Raw genomic sequence first — 15,741 nt, 5'->3', positions numbered from 1 at the left:
TCGCAAGTAACTCTTCATACCAGCCCTTTAAGAGGAATTCCAGCCATCTTTTGTCTCACTCAGCCACAATCTCCACTGGTTTTCACAGCCAGAAGTTCTGGGGCCTTCCCGGCACTGGAACCCTAGTCTGGGGAGTCTGGTGTGGTGTTGGGACCCCTTGCTTTTCCAAGGAGACTTCCACAGTTGAGATATCCCTACTGATTTTTAACTGCTACACTTGGGTATGGGACCAGCCTACTCTGCATCTCTGCCCCTCCTACCAGTCTCAGGGTGGCTTCTTCTCTATGTCCTTAATTGTAGGACTTCTGTTCAGCTAGACTTCATGTGATTCTTAATGATGGTTGTTCTATAGTTTAGTTGGAATTTTGATGTAGTCATGAGAGAATGCAAACACAATGTTTACCTACTCTGCCATCTTGACCAGCTCTCACTCTTGTTTTTTAATACTAACAACTTCATCCTTTGAAACATGTGCTAAAAGAGAAGAATCAGTAAACACCACTGAAAGTGCAATAGTTTATTATCACTGCAAGATGAGCTTTGAGCCAAACCTTCTCCACAACAATGGACCCAATGGGTACCCCAATGGTACTTCAGTAGCACTGTGTGAAACTGGGGTTATTGAAAACTGCTAACCTCTTATGGATTTATTCAATGTTCTGAATGTCAAGTTAGAGTTTTGTTTCTGTAAGACTTAAAAGTGGATGATGTTGAATTCGAAATATCATCTGACCGGTGGACTACGAAACCCATTGCTGTTAAACCAGTGAATGTAAAACCAGAAATCCTCCTGAAGAACAAATAAATGGACAAATTGTGTGTGCTGTTGCTCATAACTTAGAGAATAAGTCTCCATCTGCCCTAGGTCAGAGTTCAACAGGGAATGTACACTATGAATATAATGGGTAATTATTTTATCTGACTTACAACGCTAAAGTTGTGGAAGGGAACATTCAGTTGGAAACTGGAGATAAAATAAACTTTGTAGTTGATAACAATAAATATATTGGTGCTGTAAATGCTTGAAACATTATACTGTTGAAAAAGAAACAAGCCTGCTTTCAGGGAGTAGTTTGTGCCAGGAAAGAGGTGTTTGGCTTTTGTGAAAGAGGTGATGATGTAAAAGAAATATTCTTTCATTATAGCAAATATAAGATGACTTAGAAGGCTTACAGCCTGGAGATAATGTGTAATTAACAATCAAGGACAGAAATGGCAAAGAAGTTGCAATGGATGTCAGACTATTGCCTCAAGGAACAGTCATTTTTGAAGATATCGGTATTGCACATTTTGAAGGAACTGTAACCAAAATTATCCTAAAATTACCCAGTAAAAACCAGAATGACCCATTACCAGGATGCATCAAAGTTGATTTTGTGATTCTTAAAGAACTTACCTTTGGAGACAAAGATGCAAAATCCAAGGTGACCTGGTTTGAAGGTGATCATCTTAGGTTTAATATTTCAACAGACCAGTGTGACATATTAGAACAAGCAACCAACATAGAAATTCTATCAAATACATGTCAGTTCATTAATGAAGCCAGAGAAATGAGATGGTTTTAGTTTTATCAACTATATGTATCATGATGCTTGCATGTTCTTCTATTATAATCAATTCTGGATGGGAACCAGCTCCATTTTGCAGATTAATTAGAGTTAACTGTGGTTCTTGATATGCTCTCTACCCAAAGAGATCATGTTATTAGGATTTAAAGCTTCCCAAAGCCATGGTTTCATTCCATTCCCATTCAATTCAACCATTTTCTGGGCACTGTAGGAAAAGAAGCCACTTTTTCCAATCTTAAAACCACGAGCTCTAATACAAGCAAAGAAAAGGAGGCTGAAGATGGTATTATTGTTTATGATAAGTGTGGGGTGAAATTGACTATTGCTTTTCAAGCCAAGGATTTGGAAGAATTTACTTTGCCTCAAATAGGAGATAAGGTTGAATTCAGTATTAGTGATAGAGGTCTGGACAGCAGATTACAACTGGTATGCAACTTCTAAGTAGTAATTCTAACTCTAGTAGGCTCTTGGATTATGTGGCTACTCTGAAGGATAATTTTGGATTTATTAAAAAGCTAATCATGATAAGAAAATCTTTTTCCATTACAGTGAGTTCTCTGGTGATGTTGATAGCCTGGAACTGGAGGACATGGTCAAGTACTGCTTGTCCAAATGCAAAGGCAACAATGTCAGTGCAGAAAAAGTCAACAAACACACTTGGTGAATGGCATTATTGAGGATGCCAATTCTATCATTTACTCTGGTAAAGTTATTCGTCCCTGGAGGAGTGTTGATCTAACACAAATTTAGTACCAAAGAATAATTGAGATCATGGAGGAAGGGAATGTAAAAGGTGGGCTCTATCCATTTGGCATAGGTGGAATGGCCAATAAAGGGGATTGCCTGCAGAATGTCAAGTTCCATTTATATGTCCTAGGCCAAAATGCACAGACTATGGTCTCTAACATCACACCCCTGCATAGTGGAATGTGTGAAAGATCAGTTCGGCTTCATTAACTATGAAGTAGGACATAGCAAGAAACTCTTTTTCCATGTGAAAAAAGTTCAGGATGGCATGAGATATAGGCTGGAGATGAGGTGAAATACTCAGATTAAATGTTAAATTAAATGTTAAAATGTTATTTTTCATATCATTTAATCACCACCCTGGCAATCGCAACGCTTGTAATGTTTGGTGAGTATGTGAGGGCCCCAAGTCTGTTGGAGATTCGTGACCTGATAGGTTGGTGAATCACTTGGAGAACATCATCCTAGATGATGCCAGTGTTCCTTACCTAATGGTTTTTTTGTCAGCCAAAGGGACCAGATAACTTAATAGGATTTGGTGCAGAAATAAAAATCATCAGGCTGGTGTCATTGACTAACCACATCCAAAAAAATAAATAAATAAATAATAATCAACTGTGGTCAAATTGGGGGTGGGGGGAGGGATTCTGGTGAATGGTTCCCTCTTCATCCCTCCCAAAATTTGTAATATTTATTCTATTGAGCTATTATATCAGTTTTAACACCTTCCTCCTGATATGTTTTTTAAAATAAATGTTTAAGAAAACCGTTTTAAAATTATGCACAGTTACAGCCTGGAAAACTTAAGTCAGTGCCTTATATTATCTATTTAAGAGCTTTATTTGGTGTATTTAACACAACTATCTAATTGCAAAATCCACATTGCCTGTGTAAGTGAAAAATATAAACTGTGATCTTGTTAGCATTATGAAATTCTGCACTTGATATTTAGTATAGACTCTACCTTCATTACTTCTGGCAAGTTGTTCTGCCTTAGCACTCAGTTGCATTCTTTCTTTTTCTTTCCTATTCACTATGCTTTAATTCTGAGGACCATATGAGGGTAGAATGTATTTAAACTTACAAAAAGTTTTATAGACGAACCATTTCTTTAAGTCAATTAAATGTTAAAATGTTATTTTTCATATCATTTATAATCTTGTCACATTCCACTCAATGAAGTTTGGTTAAATTTCAATAAAAATTATCTTCCAGAGTAGTTTTATTTTTCCCTTTTGGATGGAAAGGGGGTAAACTTTACTACAATTAGTATGTACAGTGCAGAATTCCATGTAAATGACATGTCCCAGAAGTGTGAAATTTTTAAACATATTTAAACAAAAACAACAAAAAATGATGAATGCACAAACTTGCTGCTGCTTAGATGACTGCAACTTCTAGGAACCAGTTTCTTTAACTGACCTAAAATCAAAACAAAACAATTAAAAAGTTGTGCCTGGAATAAATCTTTTTTTTTTTTTTTTAATAAGTAGCTGCCTAGTTCTTGTGTCCTGTTAAATAGGGGTACTTGACCCTTGGTGTAGCTTCTGTTCAACTTTATATCACAGGAACAGATTGGTCTGACTTCTTGACCCTCATCTTGAATTGGCTACATACAGAGTTCCTGGCCAGAGGACTGAAGACTTTGCCTAAGATGACAAGGGTCAACTCAGGGGATGCATGGAAGGGAGCTTTTATCTTCCCCGTTGTAGTTTTAGGTTTTGATCTGTGGATAAACAGTCCATTTATTTTTGTAAACACAAAACATTTTTGCTTTCTCCAGTTTTCTGTCAATGGCAAAATAATGGAAGCAAATGAATTTTTACTGATTTTCGAGACACTAAAAAAATTTACTGATACATATTTCTATTCGTGAAATAAAGGATAGATTAATACATGGGTAGCTAGAAAGAAAGAGAACTTGACAGAAATGAATTTGACAACAATGGGCTTATACTCTACATTTTATTCAGAATCAAAAGGAATACATTAACTTCTTTAGACTATCAAAATGAATAGAATTGAAACATAAAAGAGGAGAAATTTGCTTAAATATTTCTTTAACTTGGGAGATATTAGTTCCTGAAAGAGTTCTGTTAAGTTTGAAAAACAAAAGATTTTCAAAAACACTATGGGTTTAAAGCCATTGGCTATGAATTTGTATGCTAGTACTCAATGCTTCTCAATTTATTGTGCATACAGACATTGAACTGGGGCTGTAAAATATTGCACATACTTTCACAGCATTCTGTGCTCTCTAGCTTGCCCCTCTTATTATTGCTATTATATATTTAGACCTGTATTGAATAGCTTCCATTTGCTTTATTTGGGGCTACAACTCAGGTGGAATAGAATTTTAATTTATTTTATTTTAAAAATCATTAAGTTAAAATGCATTTTTCTCTTGGTCCTCTAAATTTTAACACATGTACTCATTTATGTAACCATTGCCACAGTCAGGATAGTACCACCATTTTACAAACTCCTTTGTGCTATGTCTTAATAGCAGGATTTTTCGACCTGGGCCCTACTGACATAATTCACATAGTTGAATAATTCTTTTGCAGGGGATACTTTTGTAGGATGCTTAAAAGCATCCCTGGCCTCTGCCTACAAGGTGCCAGTAGCAGCCTTCCTCTAGTTATGACAATCAAAATTGTCTGGAGTCATTTTCAAAAGATCCCTTGAGAGGAGACAAAATCTCCCCCAGTTATGAACTACTGCTTTATAGTCACACCTTTCTCAGTCCTTGTCCTGACAATAATCACTATGTGTTCTAAACTGCTACTTTTATCTTTTTGAGAATATCATCTAAAAAGAATAATACATTATGTAACTCTTTGAGACTGGCTTCTTTGACTAAGCATGTTTTTGAGATTCATCCAAGTTATTACATCTATCAATAGTTCACTTCTTTGTATTGCTGAGGTATGTTCCATTTATTGGCTACACTTAAGATTTTAATCAATTTACTTATTGAAGGACATTTGACTGTTCTCCAGATTTAGAAGATTTTGAATAGAGCAGGTAGAAACATTCATATACAGGTTTCTGTTTACATAAATTCAGTTGTTAAGAGTAAATACCCAGAAGAGTGATCGCTGGGTTATTTAGCAAATGTACATTTAACATTACAAAAAACTTCTAGTTTTCCAAATTGTTTTTACTATTTTGCATTCTCATCAGTAATATATAAGATTTCCAGTTGCTCCATATTCTCTCCAGCATATGGCTTTCTGATTAAATTTTTTGAAAATTTTTATTATAATTATAGTTTCATAAAAAGTTGCGAAAAATAGTACAGAAAGGGTACTGTGTATCCCTCACTCGATTTCCCCCAATGGTTATATTTTACACACTGGTGTTTCATCATGGTTTTAATTTGCATTTAGCCAATGGCTAATGATGTTGCACATTTTTTCATGTTTTTATTTATTGTCTATATATTGTCTTTGTTGAAATGTCTTTATAAGTTTCTTGCTTATTTTTAAAATTTATTTTAATTAGCTTCAAGTATACAGTACCTTGGTTAGACATCTATATAGTTTGTAAAACGATACCCCCAATTGCTCCCTCCCTCCCCTGACTCTCCGCCTAGCCAACGTATTAATGCTAAATGCATTCCCTATGCCATGCTCCCCATCTCTGTGATTATCTATCAGCTACTAATTTGTACTTTTTTAACCCTTCACCCTATTCTTCCATACCCTAAATCCCCCTCCCCTCTGTCTGTCACCAAATTGTCCATTAAAATTGTGAGTCTGTTTTTGATTAGTTTGTTCTTTTTATTCCTTAGATTCCACATATAAGTGAAATTATATAGTGCGTATCTTTCTCTGTCCGACTTAAATACCTTCTAGGTCCATCAAAGCAATAGGATTTTCCATCCCCTGCCTTTTAGTCTGTGTGTGTCTTTTAATCTGAAGTGAGTCTTTTGTATTTTTTTCTTCTTAAAGAAGGCCCTCTAACGTTTCCTGTAATACTGGCTTGGTGGTGATAAATTCCTTTCACTTATTTTTTTGTCTGGGAAGCTCTATATCTGTCCTTCAACTCTAAATGATAACTTTGCTGGATAAAGTATCCTTGGTTGTAGATCCTGCGTCTTCATCCTGTCAATATTTTTTGCCAAACCCTTCTGATTTGCATAGTTTCTTTTGAGAAATCAGCTGCCAGTCTTATGGGTGCTCCCTTAAAGGTAAATGTCTGTTTTTCTCTTGCTGTTTTTAATATTCTTTCTTTGTATTTAAGCTTTGGCATTTTTATTATGATGTATCTTGGTGTGGGGCTCTTTGGATCCCTGATTTTTGGAATTCTCTGAGCTTCCTGGGCTTTTATGTCTATTTCCTTCAGCAAGTTAGGGAAGTTTTCCATCATTATTCCTTCAAACAGCTGTTCAACATCTTGATTTTCTTCAGTTACGCCGATAAGATGGATATTTGGATCCTTAATTTGTCCCATATGCTCCTAAATTATTTTTATATTCTTGACATCTTATCTCTTGCCATTCTGATTGCATGTCCTTGGCTTTCCCGTCCTCCAGATAGGGCATTTGATCCTTTTTTAAATTCACATTGTTTATTCCTTTGTTTATTCCCTTTAATATACTCATGTCAGATAATGTGTTCTTCATTTCAGACTGGTTTCCTTTTATAATTTCCATTTCCATTTTTGATGTTTTTTTTTTTTATCTCTTTGTTCCAGTTCTCTACACTTCCAAAAAGTTCATTGAGCATCTTTATAACCAGTGTTTTGAACTCTGCATCTGTTAGATTACTTGACTCCATTATATCTGGATCTCTGTGCTGTTCTCTCATTTGGCTTCTGCTTCTTTGTCTTCCCATTTTGACTGTCTTTCCATGTCTGTTTCTATGTATTAAGCAAAGCTCCTAAGTCTCCCGGTCTTATTAATGTGGATTTGTGAAGTAGGAGTCTGTCCAATGGCACAGTCCTGAGAGGGGTTCAGCTGCAGGCCAAATTTAGCCCAAGCCTCTACCCCTCCAGGGCCAATTGTTAAGATTCAGCAAGCAAACCACAGATGCTGTGCTTCTAGTTGCCTCAAAAGGCCACACCAGAAACTGAGGTCAGCTGCCTCCAGTGTGAATCTAGGCACTGCTCAGCAAGGAGCACCTGACTCGCTGAGGATATACCTGGATGTGGCTTGGGTGGGGCCATGAGTTGGGGGAGGCAGAGTATCAGGGAATCCTCTGGGCAGAGCGATCTCCGTTATCCAGTTTGATGAAGTCATGGATATAGTGGCTCTGTGTCAGGCACACTGGTATGGGGGAGGGCTCAACAGGGAACAATGGATATCGCAGGCACTTCTGTACAGAGCGAATTTCGCCTAGGCCCTCACTCTGACAATGTTTCCCTGTAAATCTCTGGTGCCCCTAAACGCAAGCAAATCGGCTCAGAGCGAGCAGGTCTGTCACCATGAAAATCCGCTCTTGGCCGTGGCCCCTTTAAGAGGCTTCTTCTGCTGCTGCTGTCGCAGCTTCTGTCTCACTCAGCTGCTCGAGACCAGGCAGCCCCGCGTCCTTGCTCCGTCTTACCTTCTGCCATAGCAGGGTGATTTCTTGTATTTCTCCCTATTTATATGGCTTGTTCATCTAGATCCCAGGTGACTTTTCCTTGCTGCTGCTCCTTGTTTCCATCACAGCTTTGATTTGGTTGCCAGAGGGATGAATAGAGCCTCTATCATCTACGCCATTTTTTTCGGCCCTCTCCTTGTTAATTTTCTTAAAGCCTAATCCTGAGCCCCAATTTCCATGGGCTTAACCTCCCATCTTGCTCCATTTTAACCATTGAAAACTGCATTGATCTCTCTTGCCTATTTTTAAGTGTTTTTGTTTTATTATTGAATTTTGAGGGTTTAAAAAATATATTCTGGACACAAGCATTGTGTTAAACATATGATTTGAATATTTTCTCCATCTGTAGTCTGTCTTTTAATTCTCTTAACAGTGTTTTTTGTAAAGCAAAAGTTTTCAATTTTAATGAAGTTCAATTTATCAAGTTCTTTTACAAGTGATACTTTTGCTGTTATATATAAGGACTCTGCCTAAATTAAGTAACAAATAATGTATCCTATTTTTCTATATTTTTTTATAATTTTATACTTAGACTTATGATATATTTAGAATTAACTATTGTATACTGTGGGTAATTTAGTTCAAGGTTTAATATATATATATATTTTTTGCATATGGATGTTCAATTGTTCCAACATCATTTGTTGAAAATATTTTACCCTCCTGGGATTGAGGGACAGCTGCTATTGTTCCTTTATTGGGCTCTCCTCCTGTGCAGCCTACAGGTGGGCACCATCTTGCCTGCATTGAAGCCTCTCCCAACATGGCCAATTCTGAATCTGCATTGGCCTGGTGAGATAGGCTCACTCCATCCTATGACTCATTGAGACCTCGCCCTATCCAAGTTAAAAAAAGACCCTGGCAAACTCATTGCCTGGCAACAAGCCCTACCCTATGATCTCATTTGACATCAATTAACAGTCCTTGGCTCACCCATCTCCAGACAAACTTTCATTGGTGGGGAACCAGCACTGGCCAGGGTTGCAGTATCTCTTGAACCCATCTCTAGGGTTTTTGGGCCCAAGACAGGCAAAGGCTGATCTTGATGTGATCTCAGATCTTTTCGAGTGGTCACAGGCTCAGCAGTGGCACCAAATCTGAATCTGCATTGGCCAGGTGAATCCCGCTTGCTTTCCCCCGGTGACTCCTTGAGACCCCACCTCACCCAACTCACTAATTGCCTGAAACATATTCATAGCTGGGTAACCAGCCTCACCCAGCCTTCTCAGCAGGAGGCTGTTTTAGCAATAATCAATAGGCCTCTGCTCTCCCACTTCATGAAACAATTCCAGTGGTGGGCAACCAGCCCCAGCATGAGCTGCAGTATTTCTTGAATAAATCTCAGATATTTGAGGGCCTGAGTCAGGCAGCAGCTAGACTCACTGTGCACTGAACTTTTGCAAAAGGCCACAGGCTCAGCACAGGCACCAATATTGAATCCGTATTGGCCTGTTGAAACCCACTCACTTTACTCTGGTGACTCCCTGGGAACCCGCCCCACTCAACTCCTGTACCATTCAAAGGATCTTTCAGCTGCTGAGCCTTACAGGCAGCTGGCATGCAGCCTCAGGCCTTGGGGTTCCCTGGACCTCCGATTAGTTGTCCCAGGTCTGGTACTGGTGGCAATCGGCCACAGTTCACAGCGTAGTCTCTTGCACTTGTTTTCAGGTCCAGCACAGGCAATGATCACCCACAGATCATTTGTATCTCCTACCAGATAGACCCGGATGGTCATGGGCAGCAGCTGACCTTGGCTTGCACCAGAGACCCTCCCAAGGGGCCATAAAACCAACACACTGAGAGTCTGGCATCAGATCAAAACAGAGCACCACCCGATTAGCCCTATAAAGCAGCACGAGCCCACTTGAGCAAATCCTACTCTGTGGGGTCAACCCCCACATAGCAGCTCATACCTTGTGGGTGTGGCCAATCCTCACAGCAGGAGAGCTAGAGAATAAACCACATCCTCTGACATGCTAACAAGGATTAACTACAGGAAACAAGGATTAACTATAAGAGGAGCACACATACAGTTTACACAAGGGACATTCCTGGGGTTCCTGGCGCAGGTGATCAGGGAGATTGCACCACTGGTCCGCAAAGAGTGCCTACGACATAAGGCCACGTGAGCAAGACTGGGAGACTTAACAAATCTACCTAACATATAGAAACAAACAAAAAGAGGCAACCAAAATGAGAAAACAAAGAAACATGTCACAAATGAAACAACAGGAGAAAACTTTAAAAAGAGAACTAAATGAATTGGAGGCAAGCAACCTATCAGATATAAGGTTCAAAACACTGATTCTATGGATGCTCAGTGAACTTAGGGGAAGAATAGATAAGCTCAGTGAGGACTTCAACAGAGAGAGAATAAATATAAAAAAGGACATAGAAACCATAAAAGAAGAACCAGTAAGAAAAGAATACAAAAATAAGCTAAAGGAACTTATCAACACCAAGCCAGCATTACAGGAAATGTCGAAGGGACTTTTTTAAGAAGAAAAAACATGTCTCAAAAACAGGAATAAAGAATGGCAATACCTACATATCTATCAACAAGTACCTCAAATGGAAAAAAAATTAAGTGCTCCAACAAAAAGAAAGAGTAGTTGAATGGATAAGAAAGTAAGACCTCTCCATATGCTGCCTACAAGAGACTCACTTCAGATTAAAAGACACATGCAGACTAAAAGGAAGGGAATGGAAAAAGATATTGCCTTGATGGACCTAGAGGGTATTGCGCTGAATGAAGTAAGTCACATAAAGACAAATATCTCATGATTTCACATACTTGTGGAATCTAAAGAACAAAATAAACAACAACAAAATGGAAACAAACTCATAGATACAGAGAATATTTTGAGGGCTATGAGATGAGAGGGAAGATGGGGGGTGGTGGAAAAAGGCAAAGGTATTAAGAAGTACAAATGGATAGATACAAAATAGTCATGGAAATATAAAGCTGAGAATTCTAGAAAGCAGTAAGAAAAAGGTAACTAGTTACTTAGAAGGGAGCTCCCATAAAAGTGTCAGCTAATTTCTCAACAAAACTTTGCAGTCCAGAGAGACTGGTATGAAATATTCAAAGTGAAATAAAAGAACTTACAACCAAACTATTTTACCCAGCAAGGCTACCAATTAAAATGAAAAGTAAGATAATGAGCATCTCAGACAGGAAAAAGCTAAAGTATATCATCATCAACAAGCCAGTATTAGAGGAAATGTTAAAGGGACTTCTTGAAAAAGAAGAAGGGGAAAAACAAATATGAATAATAAAATGACAATAACTATGTACTTATCAATAATCACATTAAATGTAAATGGATTAAATGATTTAATCAAAAGACATAAGGCAAATGAATGGATAAGAAAACAAGACCCATACATATGCTGTCTATGAGAAACCCACTTCAGATCAAAAACATGCAAACTGAAAATAAAGTGATGTAAAAAGATATTTCATGCAAATAAAAATGAAAAAAAAAACCTGGTGTAGCAATACTTACCTCAAAAGAAAATAGACATTAAAACAGGCTATAATAAGAGACAAAGAAAGACATTACATAATGATGAAAGGCTCCATCCAACAAGAGGACATAACACTAGTAAACATTTGTGTACTCAACATAGGAATACCTACATATGTAAAGCAAATACTGACAAATATAAAAGGAGAGATCGACAATCATAGTAGGAGACTTCGACAGCCCATTGACACCAATGGACAGACTTTACAGACAGAAAATCAACAGGAAAACAGTGGTCTTAAATGTCACACTAATCCAGATGGATTTAATTGAAATTTTCAGTGTTTTACCCCAAAGCAGCAGAATATACATTCTTCTCAAGGGTACATGGAACATATTTCAAGATAAGCCACATATTAGGCCACAAAATAAGTCTCAGTAAATTTAAAAAGACTGAAGCCATATAAAGCGTCTTCACCTACCACAACAGTATGAAACTAGAAATCAATTACAAGACACAAACTGAAAAACACACAAACACATGAAGGATAGATAGCATGCTACTAAACAATGACTGGGTTAACAATGAGATCAAGTAAGAAATTAACAGATACCTTGAGACAAATGACAATGAAAACACAACAACCCAAAATCTATGGGACACAGTGAAAGAAATCCTAAGAGGGAAATTCATAGCAATACATGCCTACCTCAAGAAACAAAAAATGGTGTTAGGAAAACTGGACAGATACATGCAAAAAAAATGAAGCCAGACCTTCTTATACCATATATAAGAATAAACTGAAAATAGATTAAAGACTTAAATGTAAGATCCCAACCTATAAAACTCCTAGATGAAACATAAGCAATAAACTCTCTGACATTGTTCTTAGTAATATTTTTGATATATTTCCTCAGGTAAAGGAAACAAAAGAAAGAAAATAAACAAATGGGGCTACATCAAGCTAAGAAGTTTTTTGCACAGCACAGGAAACCATCAACAAATTGAAAAAGAAAACCTACTAAATAGGAGAAGATATTTGCCTATGGTACATCTGATAAATGGTTAATATCCAAAATTTATAAAGAACTTATATACTCAACAACAAAAGAACAAACAATCCAATTAAAAATTGAGTAGAGGACCCAAATAGACATTTCTCCAAAGAGGACATACAGATGGCCAAAGATATATAAAAAAATGCTCAAGGTCATGAATCATCAGAGAAATGCAAATTAAATCCACAATGAGATATCACCTCATACCTGTCAGAATGGCTATCATTAATGAATCAAAAAACAAGTGTAGAGGAGGATGTGGAGAAAAGGGAACCCTTGTGCACTGTTGATGGGATTGAAAATTGGTGCAGCAACTATAGAAGTTTGGAGATGCCTCAGAAAGTTAAAAATAGAACTACCTTATGACCCAGCAATTGCACTTCTGGATATTTATCCAAACAAAAACAAAACATTAGTTTGTAAAAATATATGCACCCCTATGTTAACAGCAGTGCTATTCGCAATAGCCAGGATAAGTGCACATCAATAGACAATTGAATAACGAAGTTATAGTATATATATATATATATATATATATATATATATATATATATATATATATGTGTGTGTGTGTGTGTATATATACTATATAGTATATATATATATAGTTATAATATATATATAGTTATAGTACATATATATGTGTGTGTGTGTGTGTGTGTGTGTGTACACACATACACATATACATATACACAAAATGAAATATTATTCAGCCTTTAAACAATAAAATTTTACCATTTGAAACAACATGGGTGGATGTAGAGGATATATGCTAAGTGAAATAAGTCAGACTGAGAAAGACAAATACCATATGATTTCACTTACTTGTGGAATTTACGGAACAAAATAAATGAACAAAACAAAAACGGAGTCATAGATACAGAGAGCAAACTGGTGATTGCCAGATAGGAGAGGGTGGAGACAGTGTGAAACAGGTGAAGGGATGAAGAAGTACAAATTAGTAGGTACAAAAGAGTTACAAGAATGTGGAGTACACTATAGGGAATACAGTCGATAATATTGTAATGGCTATGTATAGCACCAGGTGGATAGTAATCAAGAGGATCATTTCATAAATTATGTAAATGTTTAACCATTGTGCTGTACACCTGAAATTAACTAAAATAAAATTGTAAAAAAAACCCCTCAATAGCACATGAAATTCAGCCAAAAGGAGGAGGAGGAGGAGGAAGAGGAGGAGAAAATAATGTCCTCTTTTTATTTATTTATTTATTTATTTATTTATTTATTTATTTATTTATTTATTTATTTTTTGCATTATTGTTAAAATCAAATGGCCATATTTGTGTGGGTCTATTTCTCAATTTCTTAAATCTCTATTCTGATCTATGTATCTATATATTTCCTAACACCACACTGTCTTGGTTACTATACCAAGTAGTAAAAATAGGAAATGATATTGCTCCCAAGGGACATTTAGCAATATCTGGAAACATTTGCTTGTCACAATTGGAGGAGAGAATTGCTACTGATATAAAGCATGCAGCACACAGGGATTGCCATAAACATCCTGCAATGCACAGGATAGCTTCCCACAACAAAGAATTACCTGGCTTAAATGTCAATGGTGATCTTTGGAAACATGGCTGAGTGAGAGAGGTCCCAAGATCTCTCTCCTTGAAACAACAATAAGCTGAACATCTAAAAGTTAACAAAAACCACCCAAACTGCAGATCTACGCATAAGAGCTACCACAGGTAGCCCAGAATACCGAGTGTCGAGCAGTGGACTGGGAGTAATATAGAAGGTGCCTCTCGCAGCTGCTGGAGCTCCTTGCAGGAGAATGGAGAGGTGTGAAGGTGCAGCAACTTCCCTGATCAGCCTGCGTGGAGGTGCCAGAACTTCTAGCATCTGGCAGCAAGACAGTCATCAGGGCAGAAAGTCGAGAAGCAGAATGAAACTGCAGAGAAAAAACAATTGATTTTTGCCACTCCCAGTTGCAAAATCGAGGCTGAGCGGCAGCCCCCAACTCCCAACCCAGAGGGAACCTCCCACCATACCCTCTGAGACTGATCACCACGGAGCCGCAAGAGATACTAAGCAAATGCTACCAAAAACTATTGCTAACAGAGACAAGGACAGAAAATGAGAGTAGCAAGTGTTATTAAATATCTACAAGAAAATAAAAAAGACATTTAGGCTTTATATAAAGAAGAGATCCAAGAGGCTTAGATACCACCTACCGGAAACCAAAAGAAAAACGCCTTCTGTGCAGCAGGCTAAAGAGAGACCTTTATATAATAAATCTTCTATCTGGAAAAACAACAGAATACACTTCTATTAATGCCAGGGCAGAGAAATAGTCCATTAAACACCATGAACAACCAAAGCAACAAGGCATCTCAGAAAGAAGGAGAAAAATCTCCAGAAAATAAACTTACAGACATAGAAATATGCGTCTTAAATGACAGAGAATTCAGGATGGCACCTCTGAAAAAAAAAAATGAGATCCAAAAAAACTCAAATGAACAATTTCAAGAATGGGAAAAAGAACAAGATGAGCAGAGCAAGGAGACTGAAACCCTCAAAAGGAACCAAATAGAATTTCTTGAGATGAAGAACACACTGCAAGAGCTGGAAAATGAAATAGCAATCTTGGGAAATAGAGTCGACCAAATTGAGGAAAGGATCAGTGATATGAAAGATATAAATCTAGAAACAACTCAGAAGGAAGAAGAAAGAAACAGAAGAATGCAAATAATGAAAGAGAAATTCAAGAACTAACTGATACCATCAGGAGAGGAAACATAAGAACAACAGGCATTATGAAAACCGAGGTAAAGGAACAGAGATTAGAAAGCATTTTCAGACAAATAGTTGATGAGAATTTCCCAAATCTAAGGAATGAGCTGGAGCTTGGAATTCAAGAAGTCATTAGAACACCCAATTATCTCAACCCAAACAGGCCTTCACCAAGACACATTGTATTAATATTATTAAAAATCAAAGACAAAGACAGAATTCTCAAGGCAGCCAGAGGGGGAAAAAAACGGTAACTTATGAGGAAAACCCATTTGATTATCCTCGGACTTCTCAGCGCAAACATTACAAGCCAGAAAGGAATGGAATCAAATATTTAAAGTATTAAGTGAAAGCAACTACCAGCTTAGAATAATGTATCCAGCTAAGCTCTCCTTTAGATATGAAGGAGAAATTAAGATGTTTCCAGACATAAAAAATTGAGGGAATTTTCCACTACAAGGCCTGCACTACAGGAAGTACAGAATGGGGTCGGTTCACCTAAAACAAAATGACAAAATAAATAAATAAATAAATAAATGAATAAAT

General features: G+C 37.2%; 1 pseudogene; it reads left to right on the top strand.

Moving 5' to 3' along the window:
- The first annotated feature begins 445 nt into the window (after positions 1 to 445).
- Positions 446 to 2,893, top strand: LOC105310047 (annotated as a pseudogene).
- Positions 2,894 to 15,741: the final 12,848 nt, after the last annotated feature.

Source organism: Pteropus vampyrus, unplaced genomic scaffold, assembly GCF_000151845.1.
Source record: "Pteropus vampyrus isolate Shadow unplaced genomic scaffold, Pvam_2.0 Scaffold1002, whole genome shotgun sequence".
Lineage (NCBI taxonomy): Eukaryota > Metazoa > Chordata > Mammalia > Chiroptera > Pteropodidae > Pteropus > Pteropus vampyrus.
Note: the sequence above shows the minus strand (reverse complement) of the source record. Positions and strands in the feature narration are given on the sequence as shown.